The 16623-nt window shown below is 36.9% G+C and overlaps 1 protein-coding gene across 2 annotated transcripts in view; it reads right to left on the reverse strand.

Moving 5' to 3' along the window:
• HS3ST5 (heparan sulfate-glucosamine 3-sulfotransferase 5) overlaps positions 1-16623 on the reverse strand; it is a 245009-nt gene that overhangs the window by 137601 nt on the left and 90785 nt on the right. For both annotated transcript variants that reach the window (XM_077780074.1, XM_077780073.1), the window contains exon 2: positions 8554-8738. The gene's annotated coding sequence lies outside the window, so the exon portion shown is untranslated. The remainder of the gene's footprint in view (positions 1-8553; positions 8739-16623) is intronic.

Below are 16623 nucleotides of genomic sequence, written 5' to 3' on the forward strand. Positions count from 1 at the left end.
TTGTGAGTTCAAGCCTGGCATGGGGTGAGCTCGAGCCCTGCTTTGGTAGAATGTGAGCCCCACTTTGGGTAAGCCCTGCTTCTCTCTCCTTCTCTTCCTCTCTACTCCTCACTCACTTGTGCCCCCTCCCCCCCATGTCAAAATAAAAAACAAGACAGCCAGACTGAACAGAGAAAAACATCTGGCGGAGGAGCAGGTCCTGGTACAACAGTATCCGATCTGCTCCCAGTGCCCTGCATACTGTCATATCATTCCCTCCCTGCCTGTCTTAATTTGTCTTCTTTCTTTCATGCCTTCTTGTTGTCTATAGTATTACATAATTCATTTACTGGTATGATTAATTTTTATTGCCTGGCATGTCCCCCTAAAATGGCCATGTTTTGTTCACGGAGATACCTCAAGGCCTAGAACAGCCTGGCACGTAGTAGCTATTACCCATTTACTTGTTGAATGAATGAAGAAATGAAGTTTGCTTTGGGTTATCACGTACCCAGGTATAGGTCTTGATCCTCAGCTGGAAATACAGTACTATGCATAAAAACCAAATACATTTCAAGCCAGTATAGTTTATAAATTTCATATTGGGCTCGGATGGACATTTACTTCCCTTGTTATACAAATCGATCCTTAAATCTGGCAGTGTTGACCAGGCATAACGAAAATGTAGCTGTCATGGCCTGGAATATATACCTTACTCATGAAAGAAAAGCAATGAATGGAAGAGAAAATGGAATTACCTGAGCATGCACATGAAGATAGAGCAATTGGAAAATTTTGGCTCAGACAGCCATCTCACCTACTTTATTTTACCTGACTTGTTGAAACTGCCATCTAGAATCCTCTTATTCAAAGGATAATACCAAAATCTTAGTAACGTATGGTAATGTGTAGTTTCTGTAGTCTACCTTGCATTTATTACAGACTTGGTTAGTCTACTATCAGCGGACCAAAGATGAGATTTGAACCATCTTTAACTTCCTGAAACAAAAGTAAGGAAATTCTGGCCCATGTGGTTGAGGCCTAGCAGGAGGGAAAGAAATTAACCTGGAGGAAATTTATGTAAATTAGAAAAACTGTGCTATCTAGGAATAAAATGCTCTTCTGAAATATAATAGCTTCATTTAAATTTTTTTTGCTGAAGTAATATATCATAAAGGCCAATGTATTAAATTTTTATTTCTGAATATTTTTCTCTTTTTATTTTAATAGGAGTGTCACCCACTAGCATACATGACATTTCTCCACAATGTTAGGTCAGAAAAAAATAAGTTTTTTTCCCTCATAATTTTTCACGCTCTACAAAGTTTGCCATCATAAACCACTTTGCATTTATTATAAATAGGCATTGCATTAGAAAAGCAATTCAACTGTATTCCATTTCACTTGTGAGGCTAAGCGGCTTTGCATGATAACTAAGTTGAGTTGACGGGACTATGCTGGAAGGGTGTGTTAACCTGGAACTCAGGTTACCTAGTTGTTCCTTACTGAACATAGGAGTCTGCAAAATGAGAGCAGGAGCCTGGGGCACAGAGGCTGGGGAACCTAGTACAATCTATATTCCTAAACTGAATGAAAATTTTTGCTCAGCAGAAACCTCTTGACTGCAAAACTCTGAAATTATATCCTGCTGCTAAGAATACCTGTTGGGGTGGGGGGGCACCTGAGTGACTCAAGTCAGTTAAGCGTCCAACTTCAGTTCTGGTCATGAACTCAGGGTTTGTGGTGAGTTCAAGCCCTGCATTGGGTTCTGTGCTGACAGTTTGGAGCCTGGAGTCTGCTTGGGATTCTGTGTCTCCTTCTGTCTCTGCCCTTTCCCCACTTTCTCTGTCCCTCTCTCAAAAATAAACGTAAAAATATAAAAAGAGGGGCGCCTGGTGGCTCAGCAAGTTAAGCATCCAATTCTTGACTTTGGCTCAGGTCATGATCTCACGGTTTGTGAGTTTGAGCCCCGCATCAGGCTTTGCACTGACAGTGTGGAACCTGCTTAGGATTCTCTTCTCTCTCTCTGTCTGCTCTTGCACTTCTCCTGCTCTTTCTTTCTCTCTCTCTCCCCCCTTCCCCGCTGACACTGTCTCTCTCTCAAAATAAAAATAATACACGTAATAGATAAATAAATAAATAAACTTCAAAAAAAAAAAAGAATACCTGTCGAGGTGGGAGGGATCTGAACGATCCATTTTCCTTCAAATCAGATACGTTTAATGTATACATTTAGTGGAATCTATGGTTTGTGTTTTCTTCCTATGAGAAGCAACTAGTAACTCTTTTTTGCTGATAATGAAAAAACTTGTCCTTAGTCAAGTACTTAATTTTTGGTTAATAGGCAGTTGTGTTTTCATACAGAAATATTTTCTCTTGAAAATAAATGTCAATATAAGGGTTTTGCTTTATCACAGAGAATATTACTTTTTGGACTAAAAGACAGACTATTGCTATTTCTTGGGATGTTTTTAGAAGTTAGGTTTATTTGCTAAACTCCTATGGTAGCCCTTAAAGCTATTATTTATTTATGATTGTATACCTTCATTATATGAGCATTCATTCACTATAAAGTCCCTCTTTTGTCTTAATGCTTTTGGCCCTAAATTTCACCTTTAAAAAAAATTTTTTTAAAGATTTTTAAGGAATTTCTACACCCAACATGGGGCTCAAACCCACAACCCTGAGATCAAGAGCTGCATGCTCCACCGACTGAGCTAGCCAGGTGCCCCTAGATTTTACCTTTTCTGATATTAAAATTCTAACTCCTAAAATATTTGGGCTGCATTTGCCTACCCTTTCATTTTTAAATTTTTGAATCATGTTGTTTTGGTCCCATCCTTGTATACAAGCTTATAATTTGATTCTGCACTGTGATCTAATTGAAAGGAATTACTTTCGGGGTCCCTGGCTGGCTCAGCTGGTTGAGCATCTGACATTGGTTCAGGTCATGATCTCACACTTTGCGAGCTCAAGCCCCGCACAGGGCGCTCTGCTGTTCGCACGGAGCCTACTTTGGATCTTCTGTTCCCCTCTCTCTCTGTCCCTCCCCAGCTCCCATTCATGCTCTCTTTCTCAAAAATAAATAAAACATTAAAAAATGTTTCAAAAGGACTTCTTTTCAACAAATAAGTCCATTTCTTTATATTTATTAATATGAAAGATCTGACAGAGATATTTTTCCATAATATGTTGTTTTTTGTTAGAGGTTTTGAAAATCTGTTATTATATGGTGTTTGCCTTCTTTAATATTTATATATAGCTTCTTAAGCCTATTTAATAGGGTGCACAGATTCTTCTAATTTATGACTTTGTAAGTTCATACATGTATATGTGAAGTTTGTAACTTCATATAATAACTTTGATCTTCTATATCTTTAGACTATTGACCATTTCCCTATTGTGAGTACATAAAAAGCATGTTCCCCCTCTTTCTTCCCCCATTCTTTGTGACCTAATGTTGAATAACAGCATGACTTTCTTAGTGTCTTTTTCCCCCTACTCTTTAATACTTCTACAACTTGATTTGTCAGGTATAAATGATATCCACCAATCCCTAGAGATTAAGAATAAAGCAATCGGCCAATGCACCAACTTACTCCTGTCACGTCCTCCTAATCCTTGTTGGTGGCTTTAGTTCTACAGGGTGTTACATTGGTAGGATCTGTCTGTCGCCCTCATCTACATCCATATTTCAGATTTAGTTTTAGGGTTAAACAGGTCAATGCTCACAATTGGTTCTTTTGCAGTTGTTGCCATGGTCACTTCTAGGTTTGATGGAGTTTGTCCTCCAACAGTGGCCTCCAGGAGGGCTCACTGATAACAGCATTTCCTCAGTTCCTCCATGCTCACAATATTTGCTTTTAGCTCTTACACCATGAAAGGCAGTTGGCTGGTCATTTAACCTTTGGGACCCACTTTGTTTCCTATGATGACAGGGAATTCGTGATCTCCCAAGGCATCTCATCCCATTGTTAGATGTCTCAACTGTTACTAGATGAGTTTTATTTCCTCTTTTAACTTTTGCCAAAATTGGTCTCCTTGAATACTTCCAACGGAGCAGCCTATAGTCTCTTCCACATAACCCCCTAGTATAGGCTAAAGGTTCCAAGTCATTCACTGAAGGTGAATTCTTAAGGCCAAAATGTCTCCGAAGTACCTTTTAGTAGACTTAATGATTTGTTATTCAGTTGGCTCAACTCATTGCGTATTCCTTGCTCTCCTGTGCCTTCCCCATAGTGCTTTTTTCTTAAAGCAAGTTAGAGTTATCATTTCAGAGCTGGAAGGGACTACAGGATCATCAACTATAAAGGTTTTATTTTAGGATGAAGAAGCTGAAGCCCAAGGAGAGGTAATGAGAGTTCTCTAAGGTCATGCCACTATCAGGAAGCTGAGTCCGATCTTGAACCCCAAAGATCCCCAGGCAAAGGTTCTTTTCATTTCACTGAGTCCTTCAAAAACACACTGATCATTTTTTTGTGTGTGGTGAGAACACTTAAGGTCTGCTCTCTTAACTACATGAGCTGATGGACATATAAACTAATCTTATTGTGGTAATAATCATTTTGCAAAATATGTGTATCAAATCATCATACTGTACACCTTAAATTTATATAATGTTATATGTCAATTATATCTCAATAAAGCTGAAAGAAATACAATGATCAAAAGCATTTCATTGCACTTAAAGGACTCAACATGTGCCCCATGACAGAAGAGAATCTACCTAATGTCTGCCTGAAAATTATCATTTCATTTCTTATTCCAACTATGTACAGACGATTCATGGAGGATAGCTGTATTAGAGAATTTTCAGTGAGTTTGTTGTTCATTTACATAAATTGTCACTTTCACTTTCTGTTTCTTGTAACTGAGAAACTTCAGATAAATGTAGATTTCGTTTTCCTACCCGAAACTCTCTAAAGCATCATTTTGAAATCAAATTACACAGCTTATGCTTAAAACATAAGGGCCAGATTCTATCTTCAAATATACCACCCACTCTCTAACAGCAGAATTTGGCCCTAAAAACCCATTAACAAATATTGTCATTAAACTAAAGAGCTAATTACTTTGGATTCAGACAGAATGAACAAAAATCATAGGCCAGCCACAGCTGGTAGTAATAATGGTGAGACTAACCGTATGTTACGCTGGAGATTTAAAGAACAAAGACATATTAACACTAATGTAACCAAACATATAAAATTATCCTCCAAATGGAGCAAACTATCATAGTTAGAAAATTCCTGAAAGCACATTGGAATTCTCTGATACCGAAATAAAAGATATTTCTAAGGAATTAACAGTCATAATCTGAAGTTATTAGTGTTTAATGAAGAGGGCACCTTGAAAATTTTAGTCTATTGCAATATCCACAAACAGTTATATCTAAAAGTCATTTTGCTCTAATTGGAAGTAATATTGTCATATTTAAATCAGTTTAATACCAGAAGATCGAGAACCTTGCTTTAAGACTATTTTAAACAAATGTTATCAGGACTACCTTACAGATCTATAAAAGTAATTTTCACAGCCCTTGAAAAATATTTTTAAATTACATTAATAACCCATACTTAGAAAAGTTTTACATACCCTGAGAATCAATAAAAATCAACCATAATTTATTAGCTGAGCAAAAACCATTAATAATATTTTGATATATATCATTTCAATTTTCTTCCTATGCATCTGTTCTTGTTTTTTTTTTTTTGTAAAAATGGAAACACATCATAATGTGGTTTGTAACTTGTTCTTTTCATTTAGAGTACATTATGAGCATTTAGCCCACATCAATAATTATACTGTTAATACATAAATTTTAATGACTTTCCAACTTCTTAAATTCAGAATAATAAATACATTTTAATCTTTTTGGATATCTCACAAATATCATTATTATACTATCTCATACTAACGCTAACATTCTCCAGAGATTCTTACATAGCTAAATCTCCTTTCTCTATACTGAGTGGTCCCAGATGGCTCTACTATTCTAAGTTGTATCTTACTTTGAGCTCTTTTTCTCCTTTAATATCAGATTTCCACATAAGGCTGACCAAACCCAAGGTAGACCTAAATTGGCTGTTTTCATTTTTAGATGAATGACACGAAAGATTATCTATGGACAACTAAAAGAATTAATGATTTTAAGTTCAATGACATAATATCACTTCTTCAACCTTCATCTTGGATGAAAATTTCCTTCTACCCTTCCTTACCCCAGAAATCATTATTGAAAAACACTTGCTTAGTTCGTATTAACCTTCTATACAGCAAGTTTGGAATTCCGAGAAAAAATGCTATTATATGAGGGGACCAGACCAGAAGATCTTAATGGTCTATTTATGCTCTAAAACTTTACGTTTGTATGCTTTAATAAAGTTTCTATAATTTATTCTTTTGTTGTATATTTTACTTCCCGAGTATGGAAGGCTGTCCCACTCAGGTTCCCTGAAACTACACTGTAAGTTTTCTTTAGGGAGCCGCAACTTAAGACAGATATGCCAATGATAATGAATGTGACTCACTCGAGGACACAATTTCATTCTCTCTCCACCTGCTCCTCTGAGAAGGAAAAAAGAAAAACAAAACAAAACAAAAAGAGCAGAAGAGTAGTTTCTATGTTTCTCTGAAATAAAAATATTACAGAAGATTGGCACTAAAAGCTTTATTAAATCTTAGTTGAGAACTTCATTGAACTTGTGTAGTACATATTTGAGGATTTCACAATTTGGGTACTATAAATTTTAGGATTTTATCATCAGAGATGGCAATGGGAGCATTGCTTATTGAGAATAGTATTGACAAAAAAAGCATGTAAAAATTCATGATTACAGTTATCTAATTTCTGTTGATAAAAGTGCTACCTTGTTTAATCATGTCTAGATTCACTTTCTTTGTGTAATACTAATAGCTAATATGTGTAGCTAATTGCCAATACAGGGATATACTTTTTTTGAATTAAGGGTTTATTTTTGCCACTTAATATTTTATTGACAAGAAAGTCTATACAAAATGAACATGTGCACACAAAGACTGATGGAATGAAAAAAAGTGTCTATAAACCTAAAATTCAATCAAAGTATCTTAATTAAAAACTTCACTCTTCACTGTGAAAATAATATCATGTTGTACCTCTAAGGAATCATCACCCTTTCTGTTCTGAATAAGTCTCTACTAATCACTTTTATCACCGAAGTAAGAAAAGCAAACTTTTCATAAACTTAAAATTGCACACAGTAGAGATAAAGTTGCTAAATGAGATCAAGAAATATAATAAAGTGATATTCAATAAATGTGCATATAACCTGTTATAAAGGTATCACATGACTTAGAAGGTTTTATCTGCAAAGGAAAATGAGAAGTTAATGATGTGTTAAGCAAATCTGTTCTTTTGAAAAATCTAAGGCTGAGTTTCCCAAATTAAGAGGAAAAGAAAATAACCTTCAAAAATAAAGAAATGCTTAGCCAATTCTGGTAATAATTCATTATTCCTACCTTCTTGGATGGTTCTTAGAACTGATCGTCTAAGCATAAACGTGAATAAACTAAAATATTATAGAGAAGAAAGAACCAGTTAAAGACAGCAATGACAGCACACTTACTCTGAAAGTGAGATAGAGAGCCCTGGGACCTAGCCCATTATGCTGAACTTGAAAAAGGAGTATTAAAAGAGAACTAACAATTTAATTGGGGGGGAGGAGGCAAAAAAGGAACACTAATTTAGCACCTCTGTGCTAAATATGCCTTCCTTATTTATTCTTGTAGCCGAAGGAAACATAAAACCCCATTTAATATAAAGTTGGAAAATTAGAAGGATATTGGGTTTTTTTTATGTTCATTTTTGAGAGAGAGACAGAGCACGAGTGGAGGAGGAGCAGAGAGAGAGAGAGACAGAGAGACAGAGAGAGAGAGAGACAGAGAGAAACAGAGAGAGAGACAGAGACAGAGAACCGGAAGCAGGTTCCAGGCTCTGAGCTGTCAGCACAGAGCCTGATGCGAGGCTCAAACCCGCAGATTGCGAGAACATGACCTGAACCGAAGTTGGATGCTTAATGGGCTGAGCCACCCAGGTGCCCCAGAAGAATATTGTTTTGAATGCCAACTTCAGCATTTCACAAAGGCCTGAGACCCACATTCATCAGGATCATTTTGGGGGTGAGTAAGTAAAAATTCAGATTGCTGGGTCACATCTGAGACCCAGTGAATCTCTCTGTGAAATATACTCAGGAATCAAAATTTTACAGACCCTCTCCCCACTCCAAGTGACTCTCAAGCACATTACAATTTGAGAACCACTGTGGTTATCATGATGTTTTTGTGTGAAACTGATTATCAGTTGTCAAGATTACCACTGCACCTTGCTTGTATTTACAGTTACATGACATAGAACAGCTTTTAAACTTTGCATCTGATTTTCCTTTTTTGCTGTGGAGTTGCACATAGATGGCCTCTTCCCTCATATTCAATAACTGCTTTTACTTTTAGATATTTTGTTAAATATGTTAAAATTTCATTTTGCTGTAATTAAGCATTACACAACAATGTGAATGACTTCCAAAATTCACTTACCTTCAAATCCTTCTGCTTCTTCAGAAAATTCTGAGCACGTACAGTGAAATTTTTAAGAATATATGCAGTAGACTCTAATTTCCAAGTGTTTCAAGGCTGGCCAGGGAGACTCCAGAAGTGGACACCAGAAATGCCATTGAGAAGAGAAGACACCAACGCTGGAGCCTCTGAGTCCTTGATTATCTCTGAACAGAAGAGAAGAACAAGTAGTCGGTCACCTGAAATTTATAGAGAATCTGCTATGGAGAAGGCTATTTGCAGTAAACTGGCAGTGTTACTAAATTTAAACTTGGCCTGGGTTTGCGGCTCCCTGATTTAGCACAGTTGTCATTTAAAATTTCATGTCATTGTGAAGTCACGGTTGCATGATGCTGCTGCCTGCAGAGGACTCGGTGGCATTCATACTGCTTTCATTGACTGCTTCTTCTCAACATTGCATCAAGTGGGATTACTAATTTTATCTTTGATATGCAGATGCTAGATTTTCATGCTGGATTTCTTTCTAAGTTGAGGTTGATGAGTTCTGTTGGAAATGTATCCTTACATGAGACTCTATCACACCCCATAAAAGATAAAATTTGATACTTTTACAAAATCCCAATGGAATCATCTGGTCCTTCTGCTATATTTTCTTTCACGTGGGTAACGCTTGCCAGGATAACTAGACATAAACAAAAATAACATCCTTTCTAGTCAATCTGTGTTGCCTACTCAGGGAAACCAAAATCCTAGTATCTTTGCTGAGTATGTTAAGCAGACAATGGTAGTGGATAATGGAAAAAGAGAATAAAACATCTATTCTTAAAACTGGTAATAGATCATGAAAATACTGCCCTCAAGGGTAGAGAAAGCAAGTCAAATACAAAGTCAAATACAAAATGACAAGAGTGTAATACACATGTAAGCACAGAGTATACTGTAAAACAACAGTTTTTCATGGAAGATTCTAATACTTGGCCATCCAAAAACTATGCCCAACTTTCTTCTTCCTTTCTATGTCTCATACATAGAGAACAGAAAATCAAATGTTCACTTTCCCAGTCTCCCTACTGCTAAGAATGGTCATGTGATTCCATTCTGGCCCATTAGCTACAAGAAGTATGCTGGGCAGGAAATGCAGGCAAATTTTTGCTTTTTTGATGAATAGAAAGATTCCTGTTCTCTTCTCTACTCCACACAACTGCCTGCCTTGAATGAGGATATGCTACTTGGAGGTAAAGCAGTCATCTTGTCACCATGATGTAAAAGAATGAAAATGTAGAAAAACACAAAGATATAGGTCCTGCTATTGACGAGCAGCTGAACCAACACTACCAACTGCTTCCTCTGGAATTCTACTCGTTTAACTCATTGGGTTTTCTGGAGCTTGCTAACAGAATCACTGCAGGTTGACAAAGTGTTCAAAAAACATTTGTTCAAAACTAAATGCCACTGCTGTAATTGTAGTGATAGATCTTTTTACATTATAATCTGCAAGTTCTTGTTCTGTGTTGTCAAAGACAGTCCTCATTCTGACGGACGGTAGAACTTGTCTTCTTTTTCACTTCTAGAAAAGCTGTGCATGTGGGGAATGATGGGTCACAGGATGATGGTAACTAATTAAAACAAAATGAAATGGAAAGCCTATTTTAGAGCTGGGTTTAGAAGAAGAGGGTGCAGTATCATGGCTAAAAAAAGGATCTCATCTTTGCCACAAGCCAAAGCTATCACATTAGTTAAAGTCTTGGTGGAAGAGTTTGAAATTCCATAGCAAAATTCATTCTTATTATCTTGTGAACTGCGGATTCTTTGAAATATTGTTCCATCTATCATTTCATTACTGTCTTCTTTATCAACATTTCTCTTTTATAAATGTTTATCTATTTTTGAGAGTGAGTGAGAGAAAGAGAGAGAGAGAGAAACTGGAGAGCACATACCTGCCAGGAGGGGTAGAGAAAAAGACAGAGAGAGAGAGAGAGAGAGAGAGAGAGAGAGAAGGATAGAAGATCTGAAGCATGCTCTGTGCTAACAAGCAAAGAGTCTTATGTGGGGCTCAAACTCACCAACTGTGAGATCATGACTGCAGCTGAAGTTGGATGCTTAACCATCTGAGCCACCCAGGTGCCCTTTTACCAACTTTTCTTACTCAATCACATTCTGGGCTCTCACAATCTCTTTTCTAGACTATTACTGTAGACTCTAACAGATTCTTGTTTTCTTTTTTTCTCAAACTTTTCGGTATGCCCTATAGTTGCTTTAAGACCTAACTTCTTCAAACATTTTATTAGATCCCTCTTCTGTTCAGAATATAAGAGCTCCCTTTTGTCTACTGGATTAAGTCCAAGGTTCTTAACTTGGCATTTCAATCTCCCTATATACATTCTTCTAGCCTATCATCTTTCCCTAATACTCTACATGGTTTGGTGGGAGGGTTTGTCTCCACTCCACAGGTGCACCTTAAGTAACTTAAGATCATCTATGTATCTCAATCTTTGCCTACACTATTAGGGATAAGCACATGCCCCTATGAGGTTAACCATCACCATTCTGGGGTTTTCCTTGACCTATTATGTGAAAGAACAACTTGTTTTTCTTGCTAGGATGAGCATGTGAACATGTAACATTTGGAACTACTGGAAACCATCCTGAGATCATGAGAGAACTTGCCAGAGCTCAAGTCAACACCAAGGAAATAGCTGAGAAATAGAAAAAAAAAGAGCTGGGTCCTGAACATGCTATTTCACCCCTAGACAGAGTTTTGCTGGTAGGTGGAATACTCTGGACTTTTCAGTTATGTGTGAATTTACAGACCTTCTTTTTCTTAAATTAAGTCAGTCTGGGTGGTATCCTCTGTTATCTGCAACCAAAATGGACTTTGCAATTTATTTATGTTTTTGTGTGTTTGCCATTTCATTCATTTCTACTTCTCTCCTCTTACTTATAGTCTTTTTTTCAAAGAAATTTTTTAATATTTATCCTTGAGGACAGAGCATGAGCTAGGGAGGGACAGAGAGAGGAGACACACCATCTGAAGCAGGCTCCAGGCTCTGAGCTGTTAGCACAGAGCCCGATGTGGGGCTCAAACCCACAAACAATGAGACCATGGCCTGAGCTGAAGTCAGACACTTAGCCCCTGTACTCTTTTTTTTTTTTTTAAAGATCAAGTCCCCTTCCCCCACGATACATTTTCAGACTCTTCTAACTTATAGTGAAAGAACCTTAATTTAAACACTTTCTTTTTCATTGTACATACTAATAAAAGAGCTCACCAAGGTATATCATGCTATCATTTCATTATGACTCTCAAATCTTTAGTTTAACATTTTCTTCTCTCCAGACATTCATTTCTAACTGAATCATTGGTATCTCAACTTGGATGTCTTGAAGACTCTGCAACCTGAGTTTGTTCATAACCAAACTCATAAAGACCTTCCTCCCAAACACAGCTTTCCTCTAACGTTCCTGATTTTTTTTTTTTTTAAACAGCACCATCAATATCAGTTGGAGAAGCCAGAAACAAAGATTCTCAACATTTTTAAAAGGAATCAGAGTAGATTTGATCCTTCTTTTCTCCTTCAGCTCCAGTATCTAATCATCAAATTGTTTAGATTTTATTTCTAAATAATTTTCAAATCTATCTGCTTTGTCCATTTTCTCTCCATATTCTCCTTTTCCTTCTGCTCCACTGCCCTCACTGCCACCACTAAGACCTTGTCTGTTACTTGGCATGCTGCTTACATTTTTTTCTGTCTCCCATTTCACATTTTATTTCCCTCCAATATGTTCCTCATGGCATTTAAAATGATCTTTTAAAAATACACAATGGGGGGCGCCTGGGTGGCTTAGTCGGTTAGGCGTCCGACTTTCTCTTAGGTCATGATCTCGCGGTTCGTGGGTTCGAGCCCCGTCAGGCTCTGTGCTGACTGCCAGCTCAGAGCCTGGAGCCTGTTTCAAAGTCTGTGACTCCCTCTCTCTCTGACCCTCCCCTGCTCATGCTGTCTCTCTCTCTCTCCTAGAAATAAATTAAAAAAAACATTAAAAAAAAAAATACACAATGGATCATGTCAATCTCTTGTTTAAAAACCTTCAATGCCTTCCCACTGTCCTAAGGGTAAAGAACAAGGCCTCACCCCACCCAATCCCTGCCTAACTCTCCAGCCTCATCTCTCTGGAGGACAAAGATCATTTCTGTTCTTAAATACACTCATGTTTTAAAAACTCAGCATGCAGAAGAGTGCTTAGCACATAGTAGGCACTCAATAAATATCTGTTGAATGAATAATTGCCTTGCAATAACTCTTGAACCATGAGGCACATTGCATTATTATTTTTTTGTATATTTTATTTTCTGAGTTACTTATAAGTACACTGAAGATAAAGAAATGTCATATTTCTCAGTAATCTATAGCAGAATGCTATGTGAGTAGGAGGGGTTCAGAAGGTATTCATTTATATTACTATTGATAGTTCTACTCTGATCTCTTTTTAAAAGGTTGAAGTTCATTCTCTCTCCACAGTGGATAGTTATCACTTGTCTAAAGGTTAAAATGAATAAAGGGAAATTTATTATGTGAAAATAATGGAAGTAAAAAAAATGAAAATTTGTTTCTGATCACAATTCTAGGGAATTTGCAGGTTAATTATACAGGAGCTGTTCATCTGCATGACATGGACAGACTTCAGATAAGCCCTGAATTATGTGGACAAACATGGAAACATCATGTTGGTGATTTTCACTGTCATTTTTGTCAAACATATTAAAGTTTTCTTTAGAAATCTTTACCTTCAAAACATATAAGTAAGAATTTGATGCTTTAAATAATTAACAGCTACAGTCTTTTTGAGTAGAGACTGATTATTTTGGAAAATAGTTACCCCATGTACGAATTAACTCTTAGTTGTTGGATATTCACCTGAAAAGCGTAAAAAGAATTTCCGATATTCCAAGGTAGGTATGAGATTTTAGCCTATGCTATAAACTGATATCACCCAAAATGAGAGAAGTATTTCTTTTTTTTTATGTTTTTATTTATTTCTGAGAGAGAGAGAGAGAGAGAGAGAGACAGCACGAGCAGGGGAGGGTCAGAGAAAGAGACACACACAGAATCTGAAATAGGCTCCAGGCTCTGAGCTAGCTGTCAGCACAGAGCCCGACGTGGGGCTCGAACCCATGAACCATGAGATCATGACCTGAGTCGAAGCCGGATGCTTAACCAACTGAGCCACCCAAGTGCCCCAAAAGAAATATTTCTTAGGGTAGCCTAAAATGAGAACACACATGAGCAGCCCAAAAGCAATGAAACAGTGGGGCTAGGGGCATATTCTCTAAACAAGAGGACAAAGGAAGCATGCTTCTCAAGGGCTTCTGACTGTTAGCTGTGGCCAGGTAATGTTTTCCAAGTCAGGGAATGGGAAACAAAATTAGGACTGAGGGAATCTAGAAGGAGGAGAGGCCAAGAAATACAAGAGTAGACAATGCAAATTTTCTGCCTGAACAAAATTCTTGAGCAGGCTTAACCTTCTGTTTCTTATATATTAGCTGAAGTTTGCCTAAGGGATATTTATACAAGAGATAATTGCCTTTGGGTTTCTATAGGCCTGTTGTTCAGTTATAAATATCTTCTATTTTTTTCATGGTATTGGATCTATTAGGGAGTTTGTAAAAAATTAACAAAGAGGAAAGAAATAAAAAGAAAGAAACCTTTCTTCATGAAATGCATTCTGAGAATCACTACAAATAGTTGTCCTAAAAATCAGAGAGCAGGCTATTTTACAATTTTCTCCCAGGGTATTAAAAGATATTTTAGGAAACCAATGATTCATGATTTAATATTCAACTGCTTTTCAAGCAAAATAAGAAATTCTACCAGGGTATAGTCATGATTTCCTTTTTTTCCCTTTAACTTCAATTCCATGGGGTAGGCTGAAGTGGCCCTGTTTATTTTGCTCCTCTTCATATAAATAAAAGATGAGCTTAACTACATGAAGGAAGGACAGATTCTTATGTTCCTCCTCTTTGCATATGCTTCTTTCCTGTTTGAGGGAAAAGTACTTCTGCCTTATTTGTTAATTGCTTGATCTATTGATAAGATTCAGTTTGTCCTTTTGCATGAATATTCAATTCATACATGTTTTATAATTATAGGACAACCTTTTTGTATTTCTTTAAAAATTGATTCTTTTGTTAAGAGTATGAGGTTGCCAATGGATGTCATTGCCATTCTATAATGCTGTAGTACAGTTTTTAAAACCGTGTGGAATAAAGATGTTTACAAGAGTGCTTAAAAAAAAGGAAATTGCCTGTTTATGTATGCCTTATGTAGATTTTCCTCTCAATCATGCATAAAAATGCAAAAGGTTTTATATACCTAGATCTAGCTCAAAGATTAGAACACCCTATAACAGCAGTGAAAATTAAACAAGTAAAAGCCAACTAGCATAACAAATGTAGGAGTATCCCAAGATGATCAACCTTCTGCGATGTTCTCAATAAAAGAATGTCTGAAGAGTTTGGGAACTCCCAATTCTCCATTAAGGAGATCTGGAAATAATGGCATTACTAAGACACAGGACTAGAATGTGATTAGGGGAGCTAAAATTGTATTATAATCTGGAGGGGATGGCGAGATGACAGCAGTGGTTACAATGTTGTTTTCTTTTTGAGAAGATCCATCTCCCAAAAGACAATTTGATAAAGCTCCCTAAAGTTCTGTGGGGTTTAGGCACCTCTAGCTTTGAGAGGAAGGACAGAAAATTCAGGAATCAGAAGTTGCCAGTGTTGATCAAGATCTCACCTCCTGATCTCCTTGTAACTGTAGAAGTTGATTTAGAAGACTCTTCAGACTTCCCTTTGGTCTGGATTGCACATCCCTCATGCCACCCATGCTTAGTGGTCAGCATCCCCAGTGACTGCCAGGTCAGAAAGAGGCACTCTAGGTGAAGATCACAAAGGACACTGATGCTTTGGACACAGTGGTGGAGTGGTCCTCATTCATTGACCACGTAATTCAGTCCTTTCTAAGTCTGATCAGAATGATGTCATCTCCTTGAGTCTAACTCTCAGGCTGATAATGCAGAAATTCACATTCTCAGTAGTAGTCAATTCCACCAGTGCCTTATGGGGCTCATGACAGGCTGCCTTCTATCCTGTTCCTTCCAACGCACTTATCTTCTCTACTAGATGGTTCTGCCGTGGGCAGTTTCTCAGGTCTTTTTAAAAAGTGGTCATTAAAATACCTGCTATTCATGAATTCCTCTACTCTTTGCACTACAGTGATAATTAGTACAAATCATACACAATTCAGATAAGACACTTACAGACATAAATGTTCAGTCCAACAATCTAGGTAAATACTGGACACTTATAATAGGTTGAAAATTGTGTGAATATACAGAGCTCTACTCATAATTCATAGGATATCTTTGTAGTTACAGGTTTTTTTCTTAGTTAAATATTTATTCTTTACTTCTTCCCACTTTGAAGTATATTTGTTTATTTATTTGCTTTTGATTAATAAGAGTCGAGGGTACAGACTATGCCATCAACATTCCTCTGCCCATATAGTAGACTGTCTTGCTTACAGCAGATTCTTAATGCCTGATGATGATCACTGCACACAAGATTTTTCATGAGTGGAAAGGAGAAAAATGTTTCTTGCCTTTATCTACTATCATTTTCATTTATTTCTGAAACTGGCAAGACAGAAGATTTGCATTACTTTGGAGCACAGGCATGATGTATTTAGATATGCTTTTCCACCTCTCCACAAGATAAAATATATGCTCTATAACAACTGGTACTCATTTTTATGCTGAATTGAAATATTTTAGACTTTGATGGGCTCAACAGATATATACATACAGAAAGACAGATGTCAAAGAACAGGAAAATGTTTAACTCTCTCTATCTTAACACCGCTAACTATGAGCCAGGTTATCAGTGCTGTTTTCTTAGAATGTTTCTTAGGAAGTGAGTTACACATACTTCATACGATAAATTGAAAAATGGGTCTACCTATGCTAAAATGATTTGAGATATCTTCTGGACTTGTACAAAATGAAGGTTATAAATGTGTTTCAAAACTCTTCACA

The sequence above is a fragment of the Crocuta crocuta genome, unplaced genomic scaffold (assembly GCF_008692635.1).
Source record: "Crocuta crocuta isolate KB4526 unplaced genomic scaffold, BGI_CrCroc_1.0 scaffold147, whole genome shotgun sequence".
Lineage (NCBI taxonomy): Eukaryota > Metazoa > Chordata > Mammalia > Carnivora > Hyaenidae > Crocuta > Crocuta crocuta.